The sequence below is a fragment of the Enhydra lutris genome, unplaced genomic scaffold (assembly GCF_002288905.1).
Source record: "Enhydra lutris kenyoni isolate GAN:26980312 unplaced genomic scaffold, ASM228890v2 scaffoldscaffold9, whole genome shotgun sequence".
NCBI lineage: Eukaryota > Metazoa > Chordata > Mammalia > Carnivora > Mustelidae > Enhydra > Enhydra lutris.
In genome coordinates, this window is record NW_019154093.1 from 6,671,911 (window position 1) to 6,691,490 (window position 19,580).

The window sequence follows — 19,580 nt, forward strand, 5'->3', positions numbered from 1 at the left end:
TCTATCTCAGCTTGAATGTCACCTCAAAAAAACTTCCCTGCCAACCACCACATCTAAAATAAGCCTCTGTTACACCATGCTGTACATGGTGTCATGTACAGAACAGCTCTCTTCACACATTGGGTTTATCTTGTGTGTTTCTTCACTTGTTTATTGTTGATCTCTGTTAGACTGGGATTGGGAGCCTGAGGTGTTTTCTTGTTTGTTTGTTTTTCTGAGAGAGAGACAGCAAGAGAGAGCACCAGTAGAGGGAGGGACAGGGGGAGAGAGAGAAGCAGACTCCTCACTGAGCACAGAGCCCCACAGGACTCAATCTGGGCTCAATCCCAGGGATCCTGGGATCATGACCTGAGCCAAAGACAGATGCTGAACTGAGCCACCCAGGCGCCCCTCTTAGACTGGGATTCTGAGTCTGAGTTCTTTAAGGCTGTACCACTGGTAGCTAACACAGACACCAGTACAGGGATGCTTCATAAACACGTGTTGAATGAATGAATGAATGAGTGAAATCATAACACTGAAAAACAGGCTCTGGTTCATCTCCAGGCTTTTGTCCAAGATCCTTCACTTTTCTTTCTTTTTTTTTTTTTTTTTAACATTTTTAAAAAATTTATTTGACAGAGAGAGAGACAACACAAGTAGGCAGAGAGGCAGGCAGAGGGGGAAGCAGGCTCCCCGCAGAGCGGAGAGCCTGATGCGGGGCTGGATCCCAGGACCCTGAGATCGGGACCTGAGCCGAAGGCAGAGGCTTAACCCACTGAGCCACCCAGGCATCCTGATCCTTTACTTTTCTAACACACTCCCTAAGTGGTACCTATTGCTTAGGGAACTTAGGAGGATTATACGGAGTGTTTAGCAGTTTCTCAGCCCTCAGTAAATCCTAGCTATCGTTGGGAAAAAATCAGGGATCTCTAAAGGCATTTGAGTATTGAAGACAAATGGAGTTCAGTAAAGTCTTGTTAGTGTATTCTTGAAAGGCAAAGAAGTTTGGAACGATTTTTTTTTTTTTTTTTTAAGAATCTGAACTTATTTGGCAGCTCCTGGGTCACTGAGTCTGTTAAGCATCTGACATTTTTTTCTTTTTTTTTTTTTTTTTAGCAATCGACTCTTAATTTCGGCTCAGGTCATGATCTCAGGGTTGTGAGAATGAGCCCTGTGTTGGCCTCTGTGATGTGCTTGGAGCCTGTTTAAGATTTCTTTCTCTCCCTCAGGGCGCCTGGGTGGCTCAGTCGTTAAGCTCCGCCTTTGGCTCAGGTCATGATCCCAGACTCCTGGGATCAAGCCCTGTATCCGGCTCACTGCTCAGTGGAAAGCCTGCTTTTCCCTCTTCCACTTCCCCGTGCTTGTGTTCCCTTTCTTCCTGTGTCTCTCTGTGTCAAATAAGTAAATAAAATCTTAAAAAAAAAAAAAAAGATTCTCTCTCTCTCTCTGCCCCTCCCCACCCTCGTAAAAAATAAATAAAATAAAATTGAGTTCTATTGTATTTATTTATTTTTATTTATTCTTAAGTAGACTCCACGCCCAGTGTGGAGCCCAATGCTAGACTTAAACTCACCACCCTGAGATAAAGACCTGAGCTGAGATCAAGGGTCAGGCGCACCAACTGAACCATCCAGGCACTCCTATTTTATGTATTTATTTATTTACTCAATATATAAATATTTCTTTATTGATTCAGTAAATATTTATTTATCTATCTAAGACTTTATTTATTTGAGAGAGAGATAGGAAGAGAGAGCATGAGTGGGGAGAGGGGCAGAGGGAGAGGGAGAAGCAGGCTCCCTACTGAGCGGGGAGCCCAAAGCAGGCCTAATCCCAGGACTCCAGGATCATGACCTGAATCAAAGGCAGATGCTTAACAGGCTCAGCCACCAGGCACCCCTATTTTATTTATTTTAAAGCAAACTCTATGCCCAATGTGGGGCTTGAGGTCATGACCCCAAGATCAAGAGCTGCATGCTCTACCAAATTTGCTAGCCAGGAGCCCCTTTCTTTTCTTTTTTTTTTTTTTTTTGAAGATTTTATTTATTTATTTGACAGACAGAGATCACAAGTAGGCAGAGAGGCAGGCAAAGAGAGAGGAAGGGAAGCAGGCTCCCTGCCGAGCAGAGAGCCCGACGTGGGGCTCAATCCCAGGACCCCAGGATCATGACCTGAGTCAAAGGCAGAGGCTTTAATCCGCTGAGCCACCCAGGCGCCCCCAGGAGCCCCTTTCATACATTTTTCAAGAAAGTCTATTCTTGAATTCAACAGTAGACTAAAAGAATGATCCACCCCAGCTAAGTAGGGTTTCTTAGGAATAGTGGGATGTCTTAACATCAGGAAGGTTATTAAGGTATCAGAAGAAAAGTATTAAGATAATACATCCCATCAATAAATAAAAACCAGGTGTAGGAGTGCCTGGGTGGCTTAGTTAAGTGACGGCCCTCGGCTCAGGTCATGATCCCAGGGTCCTGGAATGGAGCCCCACATCCGGCTCCTTGCTCAGTAGGGAGCCTTCTTCTCCCTCTGCCTACCTGCTGCTCCCCCTGCTTGGCTCTCTGTCAAATAAGTAAATAAAATTTTAAAAAACCACAGGTGTATGCTGAAAAGGCATTTGATAAAATTCAACACTCGTTGAGTTATACACATTTTAAAAAATTGAAACAGGAGGGGCGCCTGGGTGGCTCAGTGGGTTAAGCCGCTGCCTTCGGCTCAGGTCATGATCTCAGAGTCCTGGGATCGCGCCCCGCATCGGGCTCTCTGCTCTCTAGGGGAGCCTGCTTCCTCCTCTCTCTCTGCCTGCTTGTGATCTCTCTGTCAAATAAATAAATAAAATCTTTATAAAAAAAAATTGAAACAGGAGGATTCTTCTTCTAGAAAGTCTTTATTATATTATATTGAATGAATTCAGATTATACCAACCACATTCGGAAATGGAAAAGTAGTAATTTCATGCATTCTACATATCGGGATTATCTGCCAGTTAATGACCACTTGCTTTTTTTTTTAAGATTTTATTTATTTGACAGAGAGAGATCACAAGTAGAGAGAAAGAGAGGAGGAAGCAGGCTCCCCGCCTAGCAGAGAGCCTGATGTGGGACTCAATCCCAGGACCCTGAGATCATGACCTGAGCCAAAGGCAGAGGCTTAACCCACTGAGCCACCCAGGCAGCCCTGACCACTTGCTTTGTACCAGACACTCTATTATCTCCATTCATCTTAACAACAATGCTATGAACGAGATACCATGATTATTTCCATTTTACAGATGAAGAAACTGAGGTTTACCGAAGTTTAGTGACTTTCCCAGCAATGCACAGCTATAAATGAGCTGGGATTTGAATCTGAATCTCTCTAACTTGACATTTCAAGCTCTGAGCCTTTCAAGCATCAAGCCTCTATCCTTCCTCTTCTTTCATTCCAGATGTTAATGCTTAGGTTCAATTTTAAGCTTAGTTATTAATTTTTAAAAAGTACACGAATAGTACACTCACACATGTTAAGTGTAAAAGATTCAGGTAATGAATACATTTCTAGAATAAAATCTGACCTTCATTCACTCTTTCTCACTCTATTGTTAAAAGTACCAAAAGGAAATTTCTTTAATATAGTAAGAAACAGCTGCCTCAAATAACAGCCAATATGATAACAGTAGCCAAAATTAATTGGTCATTTACCATATGCTAGACACTTGTGTCAATATTTAATATTGAATTACCATTTTAACTATAAGATTGATGGTATTGTTTTCCTCATTTTACGGATTAATACACCACTGTAACCCCAGCGAATACAGTAACATGATTTTTCACCTAAGCTTCTTAAATGGTGCTGTAAATGCTCTCCTCCTTCCTATTTTCCAGGCAGCACCCAAAATCAACTTTTAAAAAAATCAAGACTGATGGGGTGCCTGGGTGGCTCGGTTGAGCCTCTGCCTTCAGCTCAGGTCATAACGCCAGAGTCCTGGTGTCGTGCCCCACATCAGGCTCTCTGCTTAGCAGAGAGCCAGCTTTTCCCTCTCCTGGTCCCCCTGCTTGTGCTCTCTCTCTCTCTCTCTGTCAAATAAATAAAAAATTAAAAAATTTAAAAAAAGCAAATCTGATGCTTCTTACCCTACTCTTTAAAACTCCCTGTTGGCTGGGGTGCCTGGGTGGCTCAGTGGGTTAAAGCCTCTGCCTTAGGCTCAGGTCATGGTCCCAGGGTCCCAGGGTCCTGGGATCGAGCCCCATATCGGGCTCTCTGCTCAGCGGGGAGCCTGCTTCCTCCTCTCTCTCTGCCTGCCACTCTGCCTACTTGTGATCTCTGTCTGTCAAAAAAATAAAGTCTTTATTTAAAAAAAAAAAAAAAACTCCCTATTGGGAAAAAAAGAAAAAAAACTCCTTATTGGGGCGCCTGGATGACTCAGTCAGTTAAGCCTCCGACTCTTTGATTTTGGCTCAAGTCATGACCTCAGGGTCATGGGATCAAGCCTCTAGTCAGGCTCTGGTCTCCGCGCTCAGCAGGGAGTCAGCTTGAGATTCCGTCTCTCCTTCTCCATCTGCCCCCGCCCCCAAATAAATAAATCTTTAAACAGAACAAAATGAAACACTCCTTATTGTCTTTGAATCACCCTTAGGAGAAGCACAAAAAGCTCCGAAGTCCTGAGGCTGTCCTCCATTTCTCTGGCCATCACATTCTTCTTCCCTTGTCTCTCCCTCTCGCATCCTTTGCTCAAGTCACATGACTGCTTCTAAGTTAAATTTATCATGCTCTCACCTGAAATAGCCTCCCTCTGGCCACTCTCTTTTCACATTTTGTTAGCTCCTATCCGTTGCTCAGGACTCAACTAGTACCTCTCCTTCTCTGAAGGCTTTCTGTGACCCCAGAGACCAAGCCACTTCACTCGATTGTCATCCTGTTGTTTACTCTCCTAACATCATTTCACTGATCGTGGAGACTTTCTAAATCGTACCCTCTAGGTTGTGAGATCATGAGCGAGCAATGACTGAGGTTCTCTGTTCACCGCCATAGCCCCAGAGCATAGTGTTGTGACACTCTATATGGATTTGGATGAATGAAGAGATGAGTGAATGAATGACTCCATTAATCTGTCCTTTTCTGAGCCATTGAAGAATGCCCCCAGTCATCAGTGACTAATTTCAGATCCTAAGCACAACTCTGCAGTTCACATGTGTGGCAAATTATCCTGGAAGGCACGTGGAACAATCTTCACCTTGTAATAGTCCGAATGTGGGTGAGCCTATAATTCAAAACTATAATTACAATAAATAAGAAGTATAATTATCCTCTGGTTCAACTTTCTCTGAGCCTGGAAGGGTGGGGGATGGAGATAATACGCTCGCTGAAACACACTGCTGCTCCCTAATGAATATTAATAGAACTGACTGAATTTGCATCTGAAACTGCATCCCAGGGCTTGAGAATCCATGTTGGTCAGCTTAATTTGGGTTCATTTAGCTTCATGGCTCCAACTTTGCAGGGGCTATTCAGTTTCCAGATCTTTTGGCACTTGTTTCTGCAGCTTCATTGCACGCAGCAGAGGCCTCAAATTACGTTATTGGGGAGGAGCAAAGAGGGCACCTAAGCCCCCCAAACGTACACTCCCCTGGAATAAATGTTTCCTAGACAAGCCCAACTGGCGAACTCTAACGGTGCAGTAAAGATCCTCGCCACTAGGTGTCTCAGTGGCCGTGCCACTTCCTCCATCTCCTTGGAAAGCAGCTAGCTGCACACACCATTACTCTATTGTTACTGAGCCTCCAAGCAAAGAACATTTCTGAAGGTTGATTTCAACACTGGGTTAATTTTCCAGCAGATCTCATGAATAGCTAGATCGCCTCTCTTAATAATAGGAACATTGGATTAATCGCAGTGTCTCATTCTTCTTACTTTCCTTTGTTTAGGGAGGACATACTGTGTTGGCTGTACATGCATTTACTTGATTATTTTTCTACGTATTTATTTTTGCAGGAAGGAGTCTTCATCTGAGGTGATTATGATGTTCTACCTGATCTTGATCACCTCTCACCCCCCACAATGAACTAAATGTCCTTCCAGGCTCCCTGCACATAAATACCATATCACCTTGAAGACATCCATCAGTCTTGGCTGCTAAATTGACCACTTGAACTGATCTTAAAGGTGAAAAAAATAATTTAAAGAATCACCAAATGGAGGAAGATAGCACAGAGAAAGATCCCATATATATATGAATTTTTACCCTAAGGTGACATCCAAAATGGATGAAAAATGAAATAAAAGTTCAACAAATGATACTAGAATAACTTGTGCGCATGCACACACACACACACACACACACACAGATTATCAAACTAATTCCAGATGGATTAAAAAGATAAAGATATTATTAAATCAGATTGTGAAAGAATGAGAAAGAAATACATGTGACTATCAGTTCTTTGTCAGGAACGGAAATTTCTGAGATTTAATGTGATAAAATAAATACAAAACTAAACAACAATAAATTTCCTGGAAATCACCACGTGGAAAAAAAAAACAAGAAATAACGACGGCTAAAAATTAAACTGAAAAAATAGTTGCAAAGAAAAATTAAGTGGTTAATACCTCCAATATATAAAGAATTTACACAATCTTATAAGCCGAGATCCCAATAAACAGCCAAAATAAATGAACAAACATATGGAAAATATTCGACCTCACTGGTAATTACAGAAATGCAAATTAAATTGAGATACCACTCTTAATCTAGGTTAACACAAATTGAAACAGCCAATACTGATTTAGCATTTCCAGAAAATAATTTAGTATATCCTTCAGCAAATTCATTCTTTTTCTCTTCTTTCCCTACAGGCTCCCTGTCCCTCCAGCTGCTTCCCTCCCCCCCTTTCATTCATTCATTTTTATTCAACAAATACCCTCTGTGTGTCTGCTAGGTACTGGAATCTAGCCTAAATTCTAAATACAGGAAAAACTTTATGTACAAATTTGCTCATCTCAACATGACTAGTAATGGTCTCAAATTGAAAACATCCTACATTGTCATCCACAGACAAGGTAACAGAATGTCCTGTTTTGCTTGGGACAATCTAGGTTCATGCCTGATGTCCCCACATAATTAATAAATGGTGCCCCTTATTAAGACAACTTTCTGGCTTATTGACAGTTAAGTATCCTGAGGCAGGGCCAACTTTTGTAATTTGTACAAAAGCACCACTGAGATTAGCTGCTGCCCATTGAGTTACTGAGGTTGGGCAATTTCTGTTTTTTTTCTCTATTTTTCTATAATTTCCAGATTTTCCAAAGTGGATTTTATATGCATATGGGCTTTACATGCATTAACTCATTTAATTTTCACAACCCTATAATTATTCTTCTTTTCTTATTTCACTGCCTTTTTTTTTTAAAGATAAGGAAATTGGAGTACTGAGATATTAAATTACTTACCTAGAGTCATGCAGTTTTTAAGTGGTGGAACCAAGAATTATATACAGACAATCTATCTCCATACCTTTAAACACTAAGGTATCCTGCCCATAGTGATAACTCTATCAAAATGGGCTTCTTATACATTTATGGGGGAATAAAGACTACCTATGCTTATAAATGTTATTTGAGGAGTACCGAAAAGGTTTCTCTTTATTTCATAGAAACAAAGTATTTCCCCTTAAATCCACCAATTAGAAGCATATTATAAATAACTGATTTTTAAGAAACTCTTTAAGAGGCAAGTTCATAAAGAAATAAGTAAACTGTAGGAATCCCAAACATCACATTATGAATGTTTCTTTTTGATAGATGTTTATATGTCTGTTTAAATTTCATCATACTTTTTTTTAAAAAAGATTTTATTTATTTTTTTGACAGAGATCACAAGTAGGCAGAGAGACAGGCAGAGAGAGAGGAAGGGAAGCAGGCTCCCTGCTGAGCAGAGAGCCCAATGCGAGGCTCGATCCCAGGACCCTGGGACCATGACCTGAGCCGAAGGCAGAGGCTTAACCCACTGAGCCACCCAGGCGCCCCAGCATACATTTTATTTAAAGATTTTATTTATTTAGTTGACAGAGAGAGAGCAAGAGAAGGAATACAAGCAGGGGGAGTGGGAGAGGGAGAAGCAGGCTTCCTGCTGTGCAGGGAGCCTGATTTAGGGCTCCATCCAGGACCCCAGGATCATTACCCAAGCTGAACGCAATTAATGACTAAGCCACCCAGGCGCCCCTAAATTTCAGCATACATTAAATACACACAGTAAAAATATCTGTTTTAGGGTTGTCTGTCTGACTTAGTCAGAAGAACATGCAACTCTTGATCTCAGGGTTGTGAGTTCAAGCCCCACATTGAGTGTAGAGCTTACTTTAAAAAATATATTAAAAATACCTGCAGCAAGGGTTGCCTGGGTGGCTCAGTTGGTTAAGCATCTGCCTTCAACTCAGGTCATGAGCTCGGGATCCTGGGATCAAGCCCCTTGTCAGGCTCCTTGCTCACCTGGGAGTCTGTTTCTCTTTGTCTCCCTCTGCTCCCCACCCCTCGGCTCTCCCTGCTCATGCTCTCTCTCTCAAATAAATAAGTAAAATCTTTTGAAAAAAATAAACGTATTGGTGGACAAATATTTTTCTTGTATCATTAATTTAAAATGAATTAAACAGGTGCCTGGGTGGCTCAGGTCATGATCCCAGGGTCCTGGGATAGAGCCCTGCCTGCATCGGGCTCCCTGCTGGGTAGGGATTCTGCTTCTCCCTTTCTTTCTGCCTCTCCCCCAGCTTGTGTTCTCTTTCTCTGTCTCTTTCTCCCACTCACTCTCTCTCTCAAATAAATAAAATCTTTTAAAAAAGAAAAAAAAGGGGGCGCCTGGGTGGCTCAGTGGGTTAAAGCCTCTGCCTTCGGCTCAGGTCATGATCCCAGGGTCCTGGGATCGAGCCCCGCATCGGGCTCTCTGCTCAGCAGGGAGCCTGCTTCCTCCTCCCTCTCTCTCTGCCTGCCTCTCTGCCTACTTGTGATCTCTGTGTGTCCAATAAAATAAATAAAAAATCTTAAAAAAAAAAAAAAAACTGGGATGCTTGGATGGCTCAGTCCATTAAGCGTCTGCCTTTAGCTCATGTCATGATCCCAGGACCCTGGGATCATGACCTGCATTCGGCTCCCTACTCAGTGGGGAGCCTGCTCCTTTCTCTGCCTGCTGCTCCCCCTACCTATGCAAGCTTCTCTCTATCTCTGACAAATAAATAAAATCTTTAACAAAAAATAAAAAGAAAAAACTTAAAAATCAGGGGTTTTTTATTATACATTACAGAAGGGCAAAATTTAAATTATTTCTCTAAAACAGATCCTGGTATTTTTAAGTACCACCTCACCCATCTGAATATACTCTGCTGGAACCAATCAATTAAACTCCCTTTATAGGCTTGAGTTGGCTAAAGAGTCACAGATCATGTTGAAGGTTGGCTATAGATGTCCCATCCATCATGTGTCGACATCTCTGAGTTTCATTCTCAACATTGGAAGCAGCACGGGTTGACTATGGAATCAAACAGGTTCAGGTTCCTATCCCAGCTCCATCTCAGGCTGTTTGTCCCTGGGCAAGTTTCTGAACCTCTCTGAGCTTCAGCTTCCTCATTCATACAATGGTAAGCTAATAATACCTCCTGGTGTTGGCTTGAGGATTAAGTGAAATGGGTCATACTAAGCACTAAACACAGGGTCTAGCTTCTAGTAAGTTCTCAGTTAAAGTTAGTTATTATTATCATCATGACATCCAAGTTGTGGGAACCCACCTGGGGCTCTCAGGTGGTGACTCTAGTTGGATGGGATCAGGTTTGAAAATAACTTCACAGGCTTGAGCAAAGAAGGACACAGCGGAAGCATAGCGTGGGTGACATTTCCCAAGAGAACACAAGGGAACAATCTAGAAGGGCAGGGCAAAACCAACAAGATCATCAAGACTGGTTTTTGGCAAGCATGCTAGGCACTGCAGCGGGGGTATCTGGGGCAAACTGGATTGAATTTTAATACCCCTCAGACCACAAAGGGGATAGACTTCCTGTCCTCCTGACACCACAGTACAAACCAATTGGGGCACTAGTCCTTCCCGCCTGGTCAGTGGGACTGCAGTGAGCGCAGCAAACAGCCTTTGTTGCCTCTGCCTCTCCTCAGACATCCCCAGAATGGGCCTTAGCTCCAGGTTAAGTGCTACTACTGACGGCTCTCATGATCATCGAGTAACATGCCTAGAGACTCCACGAACACTGTACCACGCTGCGGTTGCTGGGGAGCACAAACAACATGGGAGGCAGCATGCCTTGAAATCCCTTTGCCATCTTTTGAAGTCCAACTCAGGATCAAGGTTGTAGGGATTAAATGAGATCATACATATTTAGTACAGGGCCCAGCATGAAATGTTGGTTATTAATCGTCTGTGTCCCCATGCTCCACGTGACCTGGAATGCAGTGAACATTGGTTGATGACTTCCTTAGGCAGGGCCTGCCACTTCCTCTTTTGGGCTCCTCAACCCCCTGTGCTTGGCTTGTCATCATACTTATCCCCCTACATTTAATTTCTATTATCTGCTGACTTACATGTTTCCTCCACATGGCTGGGGAGTTCTTTGAAGGCAGACATTGCAGCCTCCTCTGTGAATTCATATCTTAGTTGCTTAGAGAGTGTTTAAAGACTATTCACTAAAGCAATATATATATATATATATATATATATATATATATATTTTTTTTTTTTTTTTTTTTTTAAGATTTTACTTATTTGAGAGAGAGAGAGAGTGAGATCACGAGCGGGGAGTCGGAGCAGCAGGCAGAGGGAGAAGCGGGCTCCCCACTGAGCAGGGACTCCCCCCCACCCCCGCCCCCGCCAACATACAGGACTCCATCCCAGGACCCTGGGATCATGACCTGAGCTGAAGACGATGCTTAACCGACTAAACCACCCAGGTGCCCAATAAAACAAATGTTCTTGATGAAGCAGTAAAAATTGAAAGAAGTATGCATTTTGGAATTTTTATAGACCCAACTTGAATCCCAACCTTATCATTAAAGCTGCGTGTCTCTAGTAGGTTACCTCACTCAGAGTCTGTTTCCTCACCCGAAAACAGGCATGAGAAAACTCTCCCCCTCAACACTCCTTTAAGGATTAAGCAGGATAGTGCAGGAGAGCCGGAGTACCATCCCCAACCTGGTCAGTTTTAGGTGCTCAGTAAATGAGTTCCCCTCCCCCTCTGGGAACTTACACAATAAATAAATAAATAAATAAATAAATAAATAAATAAATAAATAAAATACCAATCTCCTGGACTCTGAGTTTCCTTTACTTTCTCATAGAGTAAGAATACCCAAGATAAATGAAAAAAATACTCTGATGTCTTTGGCTAAGCAATAGGTGTCTCAGCTGAAGGAAAAATCTAATGTGTTATCACTGTGGTTAATTAATCTTTGACATTTTTCCATAATGGAAGAAAACACCTTCTCCTTGGAGTTCATTCAAGGGACACTACTCACAGGAGGGAAAGTCTGGGGCAGGAGTCATGGCGGGGTGGCAGCTCCACACCCCCACCTCAGGCAGCACCATCTCTTCCCAAGCCTCTTCACAGGCACTAATGACACTGCCAGGCCCTGGTGAGTGCGCCCTCCTCCTCCTCTGGGACTGCTCTGTGGGCCACCCCAACCAGACCAGAACTGGAAATAGGACTGAGAATTCATCAGCTCTGGTGGATGGCTGACAGCAAGGGCTGAGTCGGCCAGAGGGGGTTGGATTTTAAACAAACACAAATCTGATTGGACAGAGGTAAGAGATGATGAAAGGGGGGAGGCAAGCCAAAGGGGTAGAGGGGGAGTTTTCTACGAATGCCGGGTAAACCAGATTCTGAGGTTGCGCAGTAGCTCCTCCTGCAGGTCCTGAGTTAACCACCTTCCATCCCTCCCCCACTGCCTTCTTGCTGCCGGCTGAATTTAGACCACAAACCACGTGCCTGCTGCCTCTTCGGAGCCTTTCTGGGAGCGAGAATCTGATGCTTCTGAAGCAGCCCAGTGATCCCTGTCACAAAGTCAAACAGCCTGCTCCTTCTGTTTGCCCCAGTTGGCCCCAGTCGTTTGGGAGGAAAAGATGCAGTCACACAAAAGATGCCTCTAGGAGCCAATGGCCTAAAATTCTGAACAGCATTGTCACAAAACTGAATGAAACCCATCATCTGCCCACGACCCTTTTGAGGTATCATTTCATCACCGCTCCACCACCGTTGGCTGCCTCCTTTCTCTTTAACATTGCCTTCCCGCTGGGGCCTACTCAGTGCAGCATGGCCTCTTCTGCCCCCACTTCTTCCCTGAGTTAAAAAAATATATTTATTTTATTTTATTTTATTTTATTTTATTTTATTTTTTTGCAGAAAATTACCTCAGCCTCCCAATCCTGAACCCATGATTTTGAAAAAACTCAAAACCTGTATTTCTAAAATAACCAACACCTCCAGCCTCTTCTCTTGGGATATTTTCTCCAGCTCCGTAAGAAAATTGCCCTACGCTATGTTTCTCATGCTCTCAAAATTCTCAAGGAATTGTGTGCCTCTAGATATCTTAAATTAGTTTCTGTTTTATAAAAGAACAACAGGGTGCCTGGGTGGCTCAGTAGATTAAGTATCTGCCTTTGGCTCAGGTCATGATCTCTGGGTCCTACTATCGAATCCCGAGTTGGGCTCCCTGCTCAGTGAGTGATCTGCTTCTCTGCTCTCCCCTGGGTCGCACTGTTGCTCTCACTCTTTCTCACTCAAATAAATAAATAAATAAACATTTTTAAAAATACATAAAAGAACAGCAACAACGAAATCAAGAATGTTTCAGGAAATAGAAGAAAAAACTCATTCCTGGGGAGCAGTAAGTGTAGCTACTATTTTTTAAATTATTATTTCTTAAAGATTTTATTTATTTATTTATTTGACAGTGAGAAAGAGCACAAGGTGGGGGAGAAGCAGGGTTCCCACTGAGTGGAGAGCCCGACGTGGGGCTCCATCCTAGGACCCTGGGATCATGACCTGAGCCAAACACAGACGCTTAACCAACTGATCCACCCAGGCGCCCCAGTAAGTATAGCTTTTAAAAAGCACATAAATGGTACAGCCTGACTGTCTTGGTTTGAATCCTGGGCCTGCCACTTACTAGTTATATGACTTTGCCAAGTCTGCGAACCTTTTTGGGCCTCCCTGGAAATATGGAGATGATAATAATAGTACTTACTTGTAGCATTAGGAGGATTAAATGACTATTTAAAGCACATAGAACAGCACTTAGCACATGAAACATGCTATACAAATATATACTACCGAGGAGCTTGGCTGGCTTCGTTGGTAGAATGTGTGACTCTTGATCTTGGGGTCTTGGGTTTGAGCCCCACGTTGGGTGTAGAGATTACAAAAAATAAACTTAAAAAAAGAAACTATTTAAAATACATACAAACTATTATTTTACTAGAATGCAGATTTGAACTCCTCTATGTAGATAGCAACTGAGATTTATATCCTAGGTCTTTAATAGTTTAACTCCTCTGGTACATGCTGACAAACCACCATTCCTGGCCGTTCCCATTTAAACTCTGCTCCAACCTCTTACTTTCTTCTGCTTGGCCAGCTGAATGCTTGTTCTTAGAAGAATAATGTAACTCCCATCCTTGAAAGAAGAGAATGAACCCTTCTGGTCAGAATTTCTGCTTTGGTAAAACTGTAGTAGCTCAATTTCTAGGTCTGGAGGGATTTCAACTCATGAAAATGAGATTGGAGAGTTGAATGGAAGAACAGCAGCACCCCCGACCCACGCCAAAAGGAGACTCAGGACTGAATGAGTTAAAAAGGTCAACAGAGCCCATAATCCTAGACAACAAAGAACAAGTTTCAATGCCTGAAATTCAGCTCCTGTCACAACCACAGGACTGCCCCTGTACTTTGAAAGATCACTAATGTCCCTTTTGAGATAGTCCAGGACTTTATTCAGTTCTCATCCTTCTGGAGTCTTTGTAATTCCTTCTTGGCTCTGTACCAATGCCTGCAAGCTCCTTGGAGGAATGTTCAGGGGGATGGTGGCAAGGACACCATCAAAAGATTACAAATTCCCATTGCAAGTCAAAAAAATTACAACTGTGTGGGGATGGATATTTACTAGACTTACTGTGGGTGATCATTTCACGATGTAGACAAAAATCAAATTATGTTGTACACCTGAAACTTAATATAATATGTTAATTATATCTCAATTAAAAATTTTTTAAAAAGGTTAAAAGGAGCCTCCACTAAAACAAGAGCAGAGATAATACATAAGCCAGAAAAGACAGAAGCTAGGTATGCAGCCGCACCAAAAGCCACTGGGACAGACTTAAGGCCTTCTTCCTTTTTTCTCTTCTATTTGCTTTCCCAATGCTAAGGATAAACATTACAATGAGGAGAGGAGATACCTTTCCTGGGAGGAGAAAACAGGCTGTAAATATCCAGACAAGTCTTTCTTTTTTTTTTAAATATTTTTTTTAAAGATTTTATTTATTTATTTGTCAGAGAGAGAGAGGGAGAGAGAGCGAGCACAGGCAGACAGAATGGCAGGCAGAGGCAGAGGGAGAAGCAGGCTCCCTGACGAGCAAGGAGCCCGATGTGGGACTCGATCCCAGGATGCCGGGATCATGACCCAAGCCCAAGGCAGCTGCTTAACCAACTGAGCCACCCAGGCGTCCCCAGACAAGTCTTTCTTTTATAGCACTTACCTAAGTTATCTTTTTATTAATTGATTTTGTGGCTTTTTCTTTTCTTTTTTAAAAAGATTTTATTTATTTGAGAGAGAGAGAACAGGAGCAGGGGGAGGGGCAGAGGGAGAAGTAGGCTCCCCGCTGAGCAGGCTCCATCCCAGCACCCTGGGATCAGAACCTGAGCCAAAGGCAAATATTTAAAGACTGAACCACCCAGGCACCTCCTCTCCTCTTCTCCCTTCCCCTCTCCTCCCCTCCCCTCCCTTCCCCTCCTCTTCTTTCTTTCTCTTTCTCCTCTTTAGAGAGGGAGAGAGAGAAAGGCTGGGGAGTGGCAGAGGGAGAGAGAGAATTTCAAGCAGAGTCTGTGCTGAGAACAGAGCCAGGCACAGGACTCAGTCTCACAACCTTGAGATCTTGATCTGATCTGAAATCAAGAGTCAGAGGCTTAACTGAGTGAGCTACCCAGGAGTCCTAATTTGTTGGCTTTTTCAGTTACCCCACCACAATGTAAAGTCCAGGAAGGCAAGTCTTCCTTATCCTTATATCCTCAGCCACCAACACAACTCCTGGCATATGGTTACAGATTTTAAGATAGCAAACAAGCTATAAAAATACTAGAAAGAGATATTGGAAAACATTTATTTGGGGCGCGGGTGGCTCAGCTGTTAAGTAGCTGCCATTGGCTCAGGTCATGATCCCAGTGTCCTAGAATCTAGTCCTGCATCGGGCTCCCTGCTCAGCAAGAAGCCTGCTTCACCCTCTCCCACTCCCCCTGCTTGTGTTCCCTCTCTTGCTGTGTGTGTGTGTGTGTGTGTGTGTGTGTGTGTGTGTGTCTCATATAAATAAATAAAATCTTTAAAAAAAAAAGAAATAAAACATTTATTTTTATGTCCTTGGGGTACATAAAACTGTCCTAAACCAGAGAAAATCAAGAAGCCATGAAGAAAAAAAAAAATAGATCTAACTGCATTAAAAGAAAATACTGCCTGAAGAATAACTAGTAATTATTTGTCCCTTTATATGTGCCAATTTCTCATCTAAGCATTTTACACATCTTAACTAATTTAAGCATCCTAATAAGCTTATAATCATCTCCCTTTTACAGATAATGGAACTGAGGCACAACAGGATTAAATATTTTGCTTAAGATCAGCTACTAAGTGGTGGAATCCATATTTGAACTCATGCAATCCAGTTCCAGGGTCCGTGCTCTCAACCATTACCCTGAAGTTGCTCCTGGAAGAAATGATAGCAAAATTTTAAAAACAAGCACAAGACTGGAGGAAAATTTTTGCAACATGTATAGTAGACAAGGGCTTAATAGTCATAATATATGAGTTTCTAAAAATCAATACGAAAAATACAGCTAATCCAGTTGGAATACTAGCAAGGATTACGAATCAAAAATTCACTGAAGAAATAAATACAAATGGTCAATAAATTCCTCACTAACAAGTAGTGATTCCTAAGCTATAACCATAGTGGACAAGGCAAAAATTTAGTGTAAATATACAGAATTGACAAGGGTATGGAGAAATAGAAAGAATAAATCAGTTAAACTGCTTTCCTGTTTTATTTAATGGGTTATTTTTCATCACTCTCATGAAATGATTGACTAATCAATAGTGATTGGCTAATCAGTAGGTGTTAATTTTTATTTTTTAATTTTTTAAAAGAATTTATTTGACAGAGAGAGAGCACCAGCAACCAAAGTGGCAGGCAGAGGGAGAGGGAGAAGCAGGCCCCCTACTGAGTTAGGAGCCAGATGTGGGCCTCGATCCCAGGACCTTGGGATCATGACATGAGTGGAAGGCAGATGCTTAACGAACAGAGCCATCCATGCGCCCCATGGGTGTTAATTTTTAAATTGTCCCAGGTTTGACCAGTGGGAGCCTCTTCAAGATAGCACATGTATCCTTTTGACATGTTCAGTCCTTCTTTTTTTATTTTTTAAGATTTTTAAAATTTAATTGTGACACAGAGATCACAAGTACGAAGAGGCAGGCAGAGAGAGAGGGGGAAGCAGGCTCCCCACCGAGCAGAGAGCCAGATGTGGGGCTCAATCTCAGGACCCTGAGATCATGACCTGAGCTGAAGGCAGAGGCTTAACCCACTGAGCCACCCAGGTGCCCCTTCCGTACTTCTTTGAACACTACTTACTTACTTTGTGGCATAACAAATATTTGCAGGTTCATTCTATCCCAGCCTTGTAATCAGTATTTCTCTAAGGGGTTCGGGTTCCTTGTAGAAACCAAGTGTATTCAGTGTTATTATATGTTATTATATATGTATATAATGTATTGTTTATCAATTATCTTATTTACCATATTATTAATGTTATTAATTATTAATAATATTGGGTGGGGGAATGGGTTAGCCCGGTGATGGGTATTAAGGAAGACACGGATTGCATGGAGCACAGGGTGTTATATGCAAACAATGAATCATGGAATTCTACATCAAAAACTAATGATGTGGGATGCCTGGGTGGCTCAGTTGGTTAAGCAGCTGCCTTCGGCTCAGGTCATGATCCCAGCATCCTGGGATTGAGTCCCGCATCGGGCTCCTTGCTTGGCGGGGAGCCTGCTTCTCCCTCTGCCTCTGCTGCCACTCGGCCTGCCTGTGCTCGCTCTCTCAGAGTCTCTCTCTCTGGCAAATAAATAAATAAAATCTAAAAAAAAAAAAACACTAATGATGTACTGTATAGTGACTAACATAACATAATAAAAAATTATTATTAATACCAATGTAATTGGTCATTAATATAATATGTATATTTTATTAAGTGTCATTGTTTTTAGGTCCTCTCGAAGGGCTAGAAAGTGTATGTAAAAATGCCTCATGATGAATATTAAGTAAAATAAGACAGAAAATTGTACATAAGTATGGTAGTTTTCATTAAAAACACTGCTGGGTGGCTTAGTCAGTTGGGCATCTGACTCTTTTTTTTTTTTTTTAAGATGTTATTTATTTGACAGATAGAGATCACAAGTAGGCAGAGAGGCAGGCAGAGAGAGAAAAGGAAGCAGGCTCCCTGCTGAGCAGAGAGCCCTCCAACCCAGGACCCTAGGATCATGACTTGAGCCAAAAGCAGAGTTGTTTTGTTTTTTTTTTTAAAGATTTTACTTATTTATTTGACAGACAGACATCACAAGTAAGCAGAGAGGCAGGCAGAGAGAGAGGAGGAAGCAGGCTCCCTGCCAAGCATAGAGCCTGATGTGGGGCTCGATCCCAGGACCCCGGGATCATGACCTGAGCTGAAGGCAGAGGCTTTAACCCACTGAGCCACCCAGGCACCCCGAAAGCAGAGGCTTTAACCCACTGAGCCACCCAGGCGCCCTGGCATCTGACTCTTGATCTCAGCTCAGGTTTGATCTCCAGAGTGGAGCCTACTTAAAAGAAAAAAAAGACGAAACACATTGACAGATGCAGTAAAAGGCTGAATTACGACATTTGGAGTGATTTTTCAAGTTTCAATTTGTATTCCAAGTTTTCTGAAATGATTATTTCTTATTACTTTTTTGGTAACCTTTTATTTTAGAATAGATTTAGATCATAGAAAAGTTGGAAACATAGGACAGAGTTTCTTTATTCCCCATATTCAATTTCCTCTATTATTTACATCTTTTGTCACAATTAGTGAATCAATATCAGTCATTATTATGAATGAAAATCTGTACTTTATTCAGATTTCCTTAGTTTTTGGCTAATGCCCTTTTTATGTTCCAAGATACCATCTAAAATACCACATACATATAGTCATTATGTTTCTTTAGTCTCCTCTTAGTTGTGAAAGTTTTTCAAACGTTCCTTGATTTTGATGACCTTGGTAGTTTAGGGGAGCACTGGACAAGTATTTTGTAGGATGCCCCTTCAAGTGATTTGTCTGGTGTCTTTCTGGTGACTGGACTGGAGTTACAGAGTTTTGGGTAGAAGACCATAACATTAGAGTACCATTCTCATCATATCATATCAAAAGTACTCACATTAGTTGTTGGTATGTTACGTTTAAAATGAAAAAAATAGGGGTGCCTGGGTGGCACAGTGGGTTAAAGCCTCTGCCTTCAGCTCAGGTCATGATCCCAGGGTCCTGGGATGAGCCACCCATCAGCTCTCTGCTCAGCAGGGAGCCTGCTTCCTCCTCTCTCTCTGCCTGCTTCTCTGACTACTTGTGATCTCTGTCTGTCAAATAAATAAATAAAATCTTTTAAAAAATAAAAATAAATAAAATGGAAAAATAAATGTGCTTTTAAAAATTCTGACTAAGAGCAACAACAAAAAAATAAAGTTCTGACTATGCACAAGGGTAATGCGTTCTCTTATATATTAGTTTAGGATGAAAATTTGGCTGCTATAACAAAAAGAAACAAAAATATTAAAACATGATAGAAGTTAATTTCTTTCTCTCAAAAAGTTCTAGACAAAGCAGTCCAGAGCTACTAGGGCAATATGTTTAGCAAGGTTGATAAAAGACCCAGTTTCCTTCTATCTCATGGTTCTGTTTTCCTTAACAAGTAGCTTCCAGGGCTACAATGGAAGCATCTGTGGTTGCAGGACTAGGGTGGGTGCTCTAGAGCTTGCCATCATATCCACTTCCAGTGGGACATGTTCAATATGCTCTTTTATTTTTTATTTTTTTTAAAGATTTTATTCATTTATTTGACAGACAGAGATCACAAGTAGGCAGAGAGGCAGGCAGAGAGAGAGAGAGAGAGAGAGGAGGAAGCAGGCTCCCTGCTGAGCAGAGAGCCTGACATGGGGCTCGATCCTACGACCCTGGGATCATGACCTGAGCCGAAGGCAGAGGCTTTAACCTACTGAGCCACCCAGGCACCCCCAATATGCTCTTTTAAAAGCACATCTGGAAGATGAACATTTCATCCATTTTGTTCGTTTCCCA